The sequence below is a fragment of the Crocuta crocuta genome, unplaced genomic scaffold, assembly GCF_008692635.1.
Source record: "Crocuta crocuta isolate KB4526 unplaced genomic scaffold, BGI_CrCroc_1.0 scaffold124, whole genome shotgun sequence".
Taxonomy (NCBI): Eukaryota; Metazoa; Chordata; class Mammalia; order Carnivora; family Hyaenidae; genus Crocuta; species Crocuta crocuta.
In genome coordinates, this window is record NW_027551573.1 from 8,623,338 (window position 1) to 8,637,728 (window position 14,391).

General features: G+C 53.3%; 1 protein-coding gene across 1 annotated transcript in view; it reads left to right on the plus strand.

Moving 5' to 3' along the window:
• Window positions 1–14,391, plus strand: part of ZNF423 (zinc finger protein 423) — a 325,192-nt gene that overhangs the window by 15,877 nt on the left and 294,924 nt on the right. The window lies entirely within an intron of this gene.

Here is a 14,391-nt window from a genome sequence, read left to right on the forward strand (position 1 = left end):
CCGGTGGGTGGGCTGCCGGGCTCCGCTGGCCAGATGTGCCCCTGGGGGGCCCTCTGGGGACTGCAGCAGTGATTGGCCCTTAGCTCTGGGGCGGGACTCTGACCTCGGCTTGGGTCGTCCGTGAGTGTATAATAATAAAAAGTAAGTGTCACCGATTGCTTCGGAGCACCTCACACTCATTAATTCATTTGCGCGCCCCAGCAACCCTCTGAGGTAGGTACTGTGATTATCCCGTTTTACAGAGGAGGAAACTGAGGCACAGGGTGGCGAATTAAATTGTCCAGTGGCCCACAGCTAGGACTAGACCGGAACTGAACGCAGGTACTCTGGCTACGTGGGGCCCAGGTGTGTGTGTAAGGGGTATACCGCCCGGAATGCAATTTTAAGTGCATTTATGATCAAGACATTACAGACGGAAGATTGGCAAACAGAGGTGAGTAATGATTCTTGCGTTTGCCACTTTAAAATTCACTCATTCACTGACTAGATGGATACTTCTTGACTTCATTCATTCAGTGGATGTGTACTTTTTTTTTAAATTTTAGAGAGAGTGATAGCTGGGGAGAAAGGCAGAAGGAGAGAGAATCCCAGGCAGACTCTGCACGGAGCTGGATGTGGTTTTCGATCCCATGACCCTCGGATGATGTGAGCTGAAGTCGAGTCAATGCTCATCCGACTGACTGAGCCCCTCAGGTGCCACCGATGGGTACTTCTGAGTCTGTGCTGGGTCTTATGCTATAGCTGGGTGCACTGTGATGAGTGAAAAGGGCTGGGTCCCTGCCTTCAGGGAGCTTACAGTTTAGTTGGGGGCAGGTAATGAGGATGACGGTAAAGTGGAAAGATTGACACCAATAAGTGTCAAATATTTCTCTGGAGAGACTGCTCTGGCTTGTGGGCCTTGGATAGCATTGTCCTGGGAGGGCATTTTAAAGGAGGGGAAGTGTCAGCCGGCCGGGAAGGTAGGGGGACGGACTACAGGGAACTGCAGAAAGGGTGGCTGGTGCCCTTTGGCTCTGAACTCATTCCCAGGGCACCCACCCCCTGCCTTGGGCTCAGCCCTGTGCTGGGAGGAGGGAGAAGGAAAGTCCATGAGGACCTGAAGGGACAGAATCAGGGGAATTTAGTGTATGAGTGCCCGCAGGCGCAGTGGGCTTTCCTGGAGGGGTGAGAACGTAGGTGAAGAGGAGGCAAGGAGGGTAGTGAAGGAGGTTGTTAGGTTTGGGATGACCTGCTGGTCCCTTCTAGAGAGTGCCCAGGACTGGCCCCTGTGCCTCGAGCACGAATATCCCCAAAGTTTGCACAACCTCTGAGCATCACCTGGTTCCACAGCTTATCACAGGCAGCTCCAAGTAGCCAGGGAGTAGGTTGGACAGGGCCCCCTCATTAGCCAGATGAGGAAGGGGGGTCCAGATGCACACAGCGCATGTGTAGCACAGCCGGTGTCCAGTCAGCAACCAGGCTGCCCATCTCCAAGGCCTCGTGTAGCATGGACAGGGGTCCCAGCCCCCAGGCCCTGGCTCACTGGAGTCGGGGGCCCACTCTGCGCACCCCTGGGGTTGGAGGTGGAGGGGAGATGGGGTCACTCCATTGCTGTTAGCGGTGTCCCTGAGCCTCCCCTGTTCCCACCACCTGCAACCAGGACAGTGAGAGAACAGCTGTCCTCTGTGCCCGCTGCCTCCACAGTTCAGTCTGGGTTGGGTGTCTGAATGCGCTTTATTCTGAGTTTCCTCTTTTCAGTGCCTCAGACTCCCCATTGCTTAGGCTCCCCAGGGCCGTGCGAGGCGTGTCCTGGGTTCTGAGTTTGAGTGCAGGCTTCCTCTCAGACATATGGGCTGAGGCTGGGCCTGTCCGCAGACGTCTCGGTGCATCATGTCTTGCCTAAGTTTTGTTAGGAGAGTTCCGCGTCCGCGCTTCTCTGTGGAGACAGGTGTGGCTTGGGCCACAGGGGCAGTGGGAAGGGATAAGGCTTTTTATTGATCATTTTTATTGGGCTGACCATGTGCCCAGGGCACGCTGAATTCATTTTCTCACTGATGCCCTCAACAGCCCTGTGAGGTTGCTACCATTACGTTTGCTGTCCTGCAGGTGAGGAAATTTGGAAAGTCAGCCTGAAACCCAAAGTCACATGTCACAGCCAGGCTGCCTGACACCGTGGTGCCTGCCTGAGTCACTCCCAGGGCCACCTTCTCCCAGCCTGGTGAGGGGGAACCCACATCGGGCTGGGAGACAGACCCATAAACAGTTATGAACTCTGAGGCTGGTAACACCACGTTCCCCTGAGGACGTAGCTGGTGGCCAAATTCACACCCCTTTACCCTCCCCCCTTCCTGCCTGTCTGGGCCTGCCCCTCAAGTTCACATGGGGGAGAAGCAGCTTGGACAGGTGGTGGGGGTGGGGGGATGAGGCCAGGTCCCTGGGACATTTGGGGTGGACAGTGGACAGGACTGGACCTGCGTCCCTGTTTCCTAGGAGCTTCATGCCCAGCCTGGCCTGCTCCTCTTTTCTGCCTGGTGGGAAGGGGGGCGCTTGCTTGTGGCATTCAGGTGGCAAGTCTTCCCTTCTGTGCTCCTACCCCCAACCAGGCCCCAAGAGTCCAGCTGGTGTGGCCCAGGAATCTTGCATGTGCTGGCTGGGGGTGGGTGGCCTTGCTGAGGGACTCTGAGATTTAAAGGTCTCTGGGTCTCTGTTTCTACTCAGACTGCCCCGTGGGCCCAAGGTCTGGCTTCTGGGCCTGTGGTTCCTCCCCCTCAGCGTTTCCCCCGAGCTTGAGTTTGAACCCGAGGGTACAGGGCCCCCTCGGGCCAGGTTTCCAGGCTGCCCCTCAGCTGGTACCCGTCCTGGCTGAGAGGCCTGGGAGCAGGCCTTGCTGCTCTCCTCCCTCCTCACATCCCTCTCCCTGGGCACCGACCCTCTTCATTCCCTGCCCTCCACCCCCTCCTGCGCCCGCTTCCTGGAACCCAAGGACCCTGGAGGTTTCTGGACCATATCGAGTTGCCTGGGTGGTTGTTTCCTTTTTTTTTTTTTTGGGCCACGCAGGGTGGGGGAGCTGGGAGAGAAGCCGATAATTGGGCCAGGGCCAGCCAGGGGTGGAGGCTGACGGCCAGTCCACGTCTCCCCGAGCTGAACCATGTCCCCCAGCCCCTGCCCCTGAGGGGTCTGGGGCCTCCCTTCCCCTCCGGCAGGGGACCAGCTCTGTTTGGCATTTCATGCCTCTTTTCCTTTCATTTCATACCAGCCCCCTCCAAGGATACCCCTGGGGGGGACATGGGGCTCACTCTCTTCTCCCTGGCGACTGGGGCCTGACTTGGCCTGGCATTTGCCACCACCCTGCTGAGCTTGGGCCCAGGGTGGGATCAGCTAGACTTGTTCTCTACTCCCTCCTCAGACCACACCTCCTGGCCGGGCCCACCTCCAGGTCTGAGCTCCAGGGCCAAAGCCGGCTGAGAGCTCTTCACTGACCCTGTGGCTGGGGGCTGTTGGGTGTGTGGGGCTCTGGAAGCGGCGGAGGGGCTGCGGGGAATGGAGCCCCCAATGCCTGGAGGTGGGAGAAAGAGAAGGGCCAATCTTCCAGGGGCAGGAGCCAGGGCTAAGCTCCCCTGCAGTTAATTCTGGGGTGATTTTGAGAGAACCCTTAAATCCTCAGCAGCCTCTGTTCTACTCTGCCCTGGCCCCCCAGGGCCCACTGCACACATGGTTTTGCTTTTCCCTGCATCCTCCCCTGGTCCCCTCCCTCTGGGTGCCTTTTGAGCTCCTCGGGCCCCTCCCCCAGCCCTCCTGGGCCCCCTCCTTCCTCCTTGACCCACTTTAGTCCCCTGTTGCTGGGGGAGGGGAGTGCGCAGCCAGCGGCTCTGATCCTGGCTGCCTCCCCCAGCATCCCTTGGGGCGGACTCTGGATGGAGCCAGCAGGCTGAGCCGGCCGGCCCCAGGGACTGGCACACTGCGTGCTCCGAGTGGCAGCCTCCCTGCCCCCTCCATGGACAGACAGTTCTGGACAGCTGCCCCTGCCCGGGCCCCCGGGAGGCCCTGCCAGGGCCAGGCTCCGGTTTCCCCCAGCCCTCCTACCACCACCGCCTCCTGCCTCCTTGCCGAGTGTACTTCCCGGAGGGGCCTCTGCACGGCCAGGCCCCAGCCTCCACCCAGTCTTCCCCTAAATCTGCTGGACAGACTGGAGCTGGGGTTGATCTGTGTGACTGAGGGAAACCCAGCAGCCCTCTTCGGGCAATGAGGGATTGGGGCCTGACAGCTACCCCTTATTGATCATTTACTAAGTTCCAAGGGACGTGATGAAGCATTTTACCTGTATGATTGCATTGTATTATCATAACAGTGTTGTGAGGCACGTTTTCCTAATCCCTATTTAAAAAAAAATTATGTCTTTATTTTATTTTGAGAGAGGCAGAGCATGAGCAGGGGAGGGGCAGAGAGAGAGGGGGAGACACAGAATCTGAAGCAGGCTCCAGGCTCTGAGCTGTCAGCACAGAGCCCAAAGCGGGGCTCGAACCCACAGACTGTGAGATCATGGCCTGAGCTGCAGTTGGTTGGTTAACCGACTGAGCCTTCCAGGTGCCCCTTCCTAATCCGTATTTTAAAGAGGCGGCCACTGAGGCACAGGAAGGGACAGCAACTTGAGGTCACACAGGCTCCACACAGGGGTTTGAGCCCAAGGAAGCCTGATGAGATGATTTTTCTTTGCTCTAGCATTCTAGAATCCCTCCTGACACAGGGGCTCTTTGCTCTTCTGGGGCTACTGCATGGCCCTCCCAGGAATTGAGATGCTCCCCCCTCCTCATCCTGCCTGAGTCCCAGTCACTGTGTCCTGCTCTGGTGTTGCCTGGGTCCCCAAACCTGCCCCCTGCCCTGCCACAGGCTGTGGAAAGCCAAGGCCCCATCCTGAGCCCGAGTCTGGTGGTCCGGGGCCTGGCCACGTGTGTGAGCCCCTACAGGCTGTGTCCTGGCTTCCAGTGCTGAAAAAGGCAGGAGCCATGGGTCAGAGACGACCCTGTGCACACCTGCCTGGCCAGCTCCACTGAAGCCCCTGCCTTCCTTCTCTCCCTCCTCCCTTCTCACAACCCTGCCAAGAAAAAAAGGAAAGAAAGAAAAAAATGGGGTGGGTAGCCCTGGGGGGTCTGCTCAAATTTGGGAATCTGGGGTTCATGCCTCCTGTCTGCATTCTCTGGCTTTTCCTCCTTGAGTCTTGACATCCGCTCGTCCTCTGGGAACCTGTTCATTTCAGTGTGATTGTCTTGCTGAATAAAGGAGGGCTGGGAGGTGGTGGTGGTGGTGGGGGGGGGCTTCAGGGAGCCACGTCAGGGCATCTTTTCTTATTTGCCTAATTTCCTCCTTCAAATGTATCTTGTGATTAAACATTTTCTTAGCTGCTTGGTCAGGGCCCTGCCGAATGTCTTTTCATAAACATTGGCAAGTGAATTTAACAGCCCTGTTTGTATTAGCTGGAGGTTTCATTTGCATAGTGATTGTTCTTATGAAACAAAATAATCGCTTGCAGTTTTGAAACTGTATAAATGCCGTGGTCTGGAGCCGGGCGCATGCGCAGGCCTTTCCTCCGGCATGGAAATGCATCCTGATTCGGGAGGAAACTCAGCCTCCAGGAAGAGCCAAGTGCGGAGGGTATTCTCGATGGAGAGGTGTTTCCTAGTCTTGGGCTGTGGGTATTGCCCTGGGCTGTGGGTATTGACCAATGGGTGAGCTTCCGATGGTGGAGGCAGATAAACTGCTCCTAAGCTCTCGTGAGCCCCATTCCAATCAGGGTCTGGCGAAGGGGTCACAAGGAAAGGGATGGAGGTGGGGGGCTGGCCATGGTGAGTGGGAGGAAAGCTGCAGACCTGCACATCTACTCTTTTATGTTGCTCTTCCAGCCTTTTCGATTAAGGCTGCAGACTGGTGGCCTGAGGCCCGGTGTTGCCCACAGATACATTTTGATTGGGTTGTGCTGGGTTTAAAAGAAATAAACCAACATTGAGAAGTCGGGAGATTTCACAGAAAAATTCATTCTGATTTCTTGCTTCTCTGTCTTAACAAATGGGCAGATCTGGGACTTCTGGGCCCACCGTCTTGCCTGGCAGCGGTTCTGGCCGTGATGGTGGGGAGGGGGGAGGCTGCTTCAGCAGGTGGGCTGTAGTCATCACAGCCCCCTGTGCAAAGGTCCTGTATGTGCCCGCCTGGCCCCGGGGCCGTGTGCTGCAGGCTTGAGGCTCCGTGGTTTTCTGGGAAGCTCTCTGGGTGCCCTGCTCTGATCTGTTGCGAGATGTATGCTCAGGCCCTGCCTGTTTGAGGAGCTTCCTCTGGGCCCAATGGCTTGGCCCCAGGGGCTGCGGGTTCTAGGCCTCCTGATGTCCATATTGGCCAAGGGCAGAGATCTGGAAAAGGAGTCACTTTGGGAGGTCACACCCTTATTCCCAGGAGCTTGGCTTTGCTCAGAGCCTTCCTGCCCTCCTCTTTAGTGGCTCCCTTTAGAGCCTACTGCCCCCAGAAGACAGGCGTTTCATGATCTCAACCTGTTTTGTAGACCCAAGTGGCGTCGCTTGGTCAGCAGGTTTGGCGGGAATGACTTTGTAGCCGATTCTGACACACTTAAAGTCTTCTCGTGTTGGCTGGATTGACACCTGCTCGGTAAGGGAATGGCCGGACTAAAGACCCTGGCTGCATTTGAATTTTGAGCTAAGGAAATGGACGTGTGCCTGCCCCACATCTAATCAGCCTGACGCTGGCAGCCCGAGAACCCTCAGGAACAGGATCTGATTGCTTTTCCAGAGGCTCCACTTTGTAGAAGAAAAGTCCAACTGCCCCGGAGCCTGGGGGTCCCTTAGGAAAGGAGCTCTCCTGGACCCCAGGACCCCAGGACTTCGTCGTTGGAGACCGCACTCAGGGCTCGGTGTGCTTCCTTCACACGGTGGTCTGTTATCCTCACAACATTACCCCCATCTACTAGATGAGGAAACTGAGGCTCTGAGGCCCCAGATCACACAGCGGGTGAATGAAAGAGTTGGAATTTGAACTCAGGCCTCTTGGCTTTTGTCCCTGTCCTCCTAACTGTGACTTTATTTGCTTTTAGTTTCTTCAGCTGTACAATAGGGAAACCGTCCCCACCTCTGAGGGGCATTACAAAGATGAAATGAGCAAAGAACGAGTTCGTTGTGACCTTGGACCTCTACCTATTGGAGTAGGAATGTGGATTCAGGCATTTTGAGGTTTCTTTAGCACTTTATGACTGGATGGTGTCATTAAGTTCTCTCCCCTCCCTCCTCTAATCTTTATGATCTGTATTTTGACCATTTGACTGTTTAGGCCTGGATTTCCCCCGGGACCCTGAGGTTGTGGAATGCCCCTGGGGAGAGGATTGCATCTGTCCCCGATCAGGGCCTCTCTTGGCAGGGAGTGGCACAGAGAAGACTTAAGGTTCTTCTGGAAACACGAAGAGCAAGCGGCCAGGCCAGACGTCCAGTTTTGATGGGACTGGCTGGCTGACAAGGGACTGTATGACTTGGGAGATTTGGGCTTCCTGACATGCAGTCCAGGCTCGAAACAGCTCCAGCACAGGAGGAGGTATCGTGGAGGGTGCATGGTTATATCACCTTAGAGGGTGAGAAGCCTGGAGGGCACATGTCTACAGTGTATTTTAGCGGAGCAGTCAGCGCCGTCAGCAGGGATCCAGGTGCTTCCCATCTTTATGCTCTATGCTGCTCAACCATGTTGGCTCCTGTCCTCGGATTTGTCTCCTCATGGTGAAGAAATGGCTGTTGTGGTGCCAGACATCACCTCCCACTCCCAGCCATGTCTTTGTCCAAAGACCCAGAGAGAGAAGCTCCCTTACACAGACCTGTCCTGTCCTTAGAGGAAGTATAGCTTCCCTAAGTGGCTCTGTGGTCCCTCCCTTGTGTGTCATTGGTGAGAATGGCACCCCCTGTACATCCTAGACCAATCACGGGCCAGGTAGGGAGCACCACTCCTGGCGCTTTAGAGAACTCCAGCTTTCCTTGCGTCTAGTGGCCTCTGGGGATATCTGAACACAACTTGAGGCGGGTCAGCAAGAAGGAATGGGTGGAAAGGCTGCTCAGAAGTTGTCCAGTGCAGTGTGGGGACAGGCAGCTCTCGGGGCCCCGTGTCTCTTTCTAGGCAAGGTTCTGGAACACTTCCCTCGCTTCCCACATCTTGATCTTTCCAGTCCCTGTTTTCCTCACCTCATGTTCCAGGAGTACCTCGTTTCTTTGCAGGCCTTCACCGCTGGCTGAACGAGGGCTGTGCCTTTCCTGCCTTCCCTGGTTCCTTCATCTTTCTAGACTGAGGTTCAGCATTACCTTTCCTGCCTGCCTTTCCCCCAAGGTGGGCCTACTGAGTGCTCTTAGTCTGTCTTCCTTCCTTCCTTTTCTTTCTTTCGTGTTAGCTATTCTTGGTAGAGCTTTCTGCGTTTGCTTGTTTACAGCCTGCCTTCTGCACTGGCTCCCAGCACTATCTGGACATGGACTGGCCTCAACTTGTCCAGTCCTGGGTCCCCGGGCTGCAGGAAGAAGGCCAGAGGGCGGGAGGGCGGGGTCCAGAGCATACGAGGCATGGCCTGGGCAGTTAGTAAATCTGCCGAGCGAAGGAGCTGCTGCTACCCTTCCTGAGCTCCCTGTCTCTTTCCTCTGCCTCCTGTGCTGCCGTCTGCCTCTCCCCTGGAGATCCAAGTTCCTTTTTGTGTTCTTTGCTTTTTGAGGAAGAGGAGAGCCAAGACCTCGCCATGAGCCGCTGGACCTGTTTTCTCTTTACGGCCACCGGATTGCTGGTGGTGGCTTCACCCGGGGCTGGTTTGGGGAAGGGCCCACTCCTGGAGGTCGGCCCCCGTGGAGGGCCTGTGGGAGGTGGGCTGAGGATGGGGGCCGTTGGTTCCTCTATCTGGCTAAAGCCAGGGGGGCAGCACGGTGCCTGCCTGGACCTCTGGACCTGAGCCTTGCCCGCACGGGTGGGGTCGCTTTGCCCCGAGGACAGCCCTTTTCTGCTGCTGGAGCCTCCTTCCTTGCACCCACGGGACAGCAACAGCAGGGTCGGCCCTGCCGGAGGTGTTGAGTCCGTCTCACTCCTGGGGAAGCATCCTGTGGATGCCAAATCCCGGGTCTGGAGTGGGAGCCGGCTGGTCGTTCTAGACAACACGAAGCCGGGCAGGACTGGCTGTGGCTCGTTAAAGACGAGGGATCGGAATCACANGGAGTCCCAGAGGGAGTGGGGACTGGGCTGCAAGGCGGGTGGAGGCCGGTCAGGCGAGGCTGCCACAAAGCTCTCCCAGATTTGGGTCCACAGGCTGCCAGAAACATCGCTGCGTTCCAAGGGCTAAGTTCTCTTCCTCCGGACCCAGAAAGAGCGTCCCCGGGTCTCCAGACCTCTTCTCCGTAGCTGGTTGCACAGCAAATGACGGGCTTGCGCTGTGTGCGCGGGCGGGACTGCGGCTTGTGTACGCGGGTTCACACGGGCCTCGCCTGGTGCTTGGCACCCGCCCTGGGGACCCTTTGGGGAGTGCGTTGGCTGCAGTATGAGCCTAATGAGCAAAGTATTAGGTGGTGGGGCTGTAGGGTCCCCTCCAGGGCTCTGTCTCCCCGAGGCCCCCAAAGTGGAGCCATTGAAGCTGGTGGAGGCTTTTGTAGCTCCTGCTGCTGCTTTTAGTGCTCTTGCTTATGTTGCTTTTTCTCTTTCAGTGGGAAGTGTCGGTGTGAGTAATTATATATATTTTCCCAAACTCGAACTATGCTTCATTTAAACTTCTATAAACATGTCTGTATAATTCCAATTAACTGCTCGCATAAAGCCATCAGAAAGTTACACGGGGAAAGCTCATTTGCCAGACTGTTGGCCTAAAAGCCAAGGAAAATATTATGTTCTTCCAACAAACGGACTATTCATGTCGACGGTTCCCAAGATAAACAGGAGATACTGAGGACAAGTGATATTTGAAGCAGCGATGGGCGAGCCTCGTGTGAGCGGTGCTCACTCCCAAGAGCGCTGGCGGGGCGGGTGGCTTGACGGAGTGGTAAACGCTCTTCAGGAAAATGCCCCAGACTTGGAAGGCGGATCAGGACCCTGGAGATGGGCCTTCTCATGGTGCTCTTGCTAATGTCCGTGGGCAGGAGGCCACTTGGAATTAGTGAAAAGTCTGAGTTAGAAAAGAGGCCACGTATTTCTGTCAAGCCTTTTTGTCATTTTGTACCGGGGTCACTAGAAAGCATGGACAAAGGAGAGTCTGGGGGCTGCTCCGCTGAGTGGGTAAGAATGATTTAAAGCTAACCTACCTTCCTTCCTTCCTTCCTTCCTTCCTTCCTTCCTTCCTTCAATCAGTAAGCCTATGTGTGGTGTTAGTGGTGAGGGCTGAGGGCAGGGCTGAGGGCGACAATGAAGGGCGCTGGGGACAATGAAGGGTGTGGGGCTGGGCTGGGAAGGTGTGCGTTCAGATTGGGTCGGGGTGTGTGTGTGTGTGGGGGGGTGGCCTCACTGAGGAAGTGACTGTGAGGGGGGTGATGTGACTCTCCAGGAAGAACAGCACGTGCAAAGGCTCAGAGCAGCAGAGCGAGCTGGGGCTAAGAGGTGGTGGGGAGGAGGGGTGGTCAGTGCTGATGCCAGAGAGCTGATTGGAGGGCAGCGCGGTATAAACAGCCCTTTTATTTTATGCAAGGAGATGCTTCTGAGCGGCTTGGCAGTTCTCTGTTTTATTACTCTTATTACCAGAATGAAAATGTCTTGAACATTTTGTCCCACCGAAGGAGGACCGCTGCTGCATTTGGGGAACCCTCCCTTCGGGTACCTTCATTTATCATGTCCCTCCTTCCTAGCCCATGCGAAGGCACAGGGAAACGCTCACGCAAGCCCCTACCTGGGTAGCACAGGTGACTTGTTTTGGGACCGAAATGAAAGAGGTTTTTGTTGTGCCCATTGAAAACTTGAAATTGAAGAGCTGGTAGTTTTGGGAAGTTGTCGACAGCTGAAAAAAACTATTGGAATAGGAGCCACTGGAGGCCTGATGGTTTTGTGCGGGCAACACTCTGGTGGTGCTGGTGAGCATTTATTGAGTCCTTACTGCATCCTAGGTGGTGCTGGTGAGCATTTATTGAGTCCTTACTGCATCCTAGCTGCTGGACACAAATAGTCTTTGTTCGCTTCTCTTCGTTTCTTTCCCTCATTAAAAAAGATGTTTTCTAGAAATGTTTTTTAAAAAATGTTTATTTCATTTATTTTGAGAGAGAGAGAGTGCACACATACATGCTCGGGAGAAGGACAGAGAGAGAGAGGGAGGGAGAGAAAGAATCCCAAGCAGGCTCCACAATGTCAGCACAGAGTCCAATGCTGGACTCGATCCTATGAACCCACGAGATCATGAGCTGAGCCAAAACCAAGAGTCGGACGCTCCACCAACTGAGATACCCAGGTGCCCCAGCTCTCATTTTTTTATAGTCATAAAATACACACATCATAAAGTTTACTGCCTTGACCACTTTTAAGTGTGCAGTGTAGTGGTACTAAGCACATTCACACTGTTGTACAGCCATTGCCACTATCCATCTCCAGAACTCTTTTTTGTCCTGTAAAACTGAGGCTCTGTCCCCATTACACACTGACTCCTCATTCCCCTCTTCCCAGCCCCTGGTGATCACCATTCTACTTCCCATCTGTACGGATTTGATACCCTAAGTACCTCATGTAAGTGGAATCATTGGGTATTTGTTTCTTTGTGGCTGGCTGGTATCACTTAGCATAATGTCTTGAAGGTTGATCCATGTTGTGGCAGGTGTCAGGATTTCCTTCTTCTTCTTCTTCTTTTTTTTTTTTAAATATGTTTTTACTGGGGCGCCTGGGTGGCTCAGTCAGATAAGTGTCTGACTTCGGCTCAGGTCATGATCTCGCATTTTGTGAGTTTGAGCCCCGCATTAGGCTCTGTGCTGACGGCTCAGAGACTGGAGTCTGCTTCGAATTCTGCGTATCCCTCTCTCTCTGCTCTTTCCCTGCTCATGCTCTGTCTTTCTCTCTTTCTCACAAAAATAAATAAACCTTAAAAATGTTTTTATTTATTTTTGTGAGAGAGAGAGAGAGAGAGAGAGAGAGAGAGTGAGCATGTGTGCAAGCAGGGGAGAGAGAGAGGGGAGACAGAGGATCCGAAGTGGGCTCCGAACTGACAGCACAGAGCTCAATGCAGGACTCAAACTCTCGAATCACAAGATCATGACCTGAGCCAAAGTCAGATGCTTAACCAACTGATCCACCCATGCGCCCTGATTTCATTACTTTTTAAGGCTGAATAATGTGCCGTTATATGTATCCATCACATTTTGTGTATCTATTCATCTGTCAGTACCTGGTACACGCTTGGGTTGTTTCCATCTCTTGGCTGTTTTGAGAACAATGTTGCTGTGAACATGGGTGTACAAATCTCTCTTTAGAATCCTGCCTTCAGTTCTTTTGATTTATACCCAGAAGTGGAATTGCTGGATCGTATGGCAATTCTACTTTTAAGTTTCATTTGAGCAACTGCCAAACTATTTTCTGTAGTGGCTGCACTGTTTTATATTCCCACCAACAGTGCATGAGGGTTCCAACTTTTCTATGTCCTCATCAACACTTGTTACTTTCTGTTTTTCTTTGATACTAGCCATTCCGGTGGGTGTGAGGTGATATCTCACTGTGGTTTTGCTTTGCATTTACCTATAGTGATGTTGAGCCTCAATGCATGTACGGCTTGGCCGTTTGCTGGTCTTCTTTGAAGAAATGTCTATTCGAGTCCATTGCCTATTTTTAAATTGGGTCGTTTTTGGTGGTGTTTTTGCTGCTGGTTTTTAGTTTATTTATTTTTTGGAGAGAGAAAGAGACAATTTGAATGAGGGAGGGGTGGCGGGAGAGAGGGAGAGAGAGAGAATCCCAAGCAGGCTCCAAGCTGCCAGTGCAGAGCCCGGTGTGGGGCTCGAACCCACACACCCGTGAGATCATGACCTGAGCTGAAACCAGGAGTCAGCTGCTTAACTGACTGAGCCACCCAGGCGCCCTGTTGTCGAATTATAAGAATTCTCCATGTATTCTAGATTTTATGATTGGCAGTTATTTCCTCTCACCCTGTGTCAATTTTCTTTTAATCTCACACAACTCAAGGAAGCGCAGTACCATTATCATTACTGAGGATAAACTAGGGAGGTGATTGGTTTTTCTCCAAATCACGAAGATAATCCGGGACAGAGCTGATGATGGGACTCAATATTTTACAGCATAAGGTTTAAGATGCGGGAGGCCCTCCTCATGGAAACGCATGTAAGGGCATTTGGTGCGTGATGACAATGAGCCTGACTCCTATGGCCCTCCTTCAACGGCTTGTTGCGTAGCCCTTGATGCCGTTCTTCCCTATGCTATTCGAGATGTCTGTCTGTCTGATGATGAGCTCTCAGGAAAGACATCTCGAGAGGTTCTCTGTTGGCCCTTTGGGCTGGGTGGCCCAGAGGCGGATGCCAGTCCCTGGCATGGGGCAACCCTGTTTAACAACCAGGAGGTTTTATTATAGCAAATTCTTCTGAAACCTTCTCAGGCCCTAGAAGAGGGACACCTAGAACCATCTAGGTCTTACGGGGCCATGTGGATTAGATCTGGATGTTAGGGTCTGCTTTCAGCTGCTTCATTCATTCATTCCCTCACTCATTCATACTGAGGTGTGATTTTTTTCCAGCAAGGAGATTCCCCTGGTCTCAAGTTTCCGGAGGCGCCTGGTATAATCTAGATTCCAATTAGCTTAATTGCTTCATATTAGACTTCTTAGAAAAGATTTTTTTTTTTTTTTCCGGCTGATGGTTGTGGTTCCAGGAATGTCTACCCCCACCGTCTTCCTTCCTGCTTCTTCCTGTTTCTTTCAACTTTTTTTCTCCGGGACTGGCCCACACCTCGGCCCTGTTATTCCCCGGGCGATTACATCAGTTTGTGCTGGAGTGGCCAAAGCAGGGTGGAGAAAACACCAGGAGAAAACTTGATACGTGACATAGAAATTTTATATCGAAAGCATTTTAATCTCAGTTTTATATAGATCGTATATACATACGTAACGACATGGGCCTTTTTAAACAGGAAATCTCTGTTTTAGGTTCTGTGTGTCTGTTTCAGGGAGAGCGCTGGACACGGACTCTACCCTGAGTTCCGACCCTGTCCCTTTTCCTTTGGCCGTCAACTCCAGAGTTTTTAAAAAGTACTTTTCAACAACCAGAGGAAACTGTTACATCCTGATTGACACAGAGGATGTCGGAGCGGCATTCTTGCTGTTAAGTGATCAGGATCTCAGCCAAGGGAATATAATGAAATCCACATAAAAATTTATTTACCTAATGAAAATCCTGGAGTAATGCGTAAGTGGTTCTCTGATAATAAAATGCAAATCTCAAACTG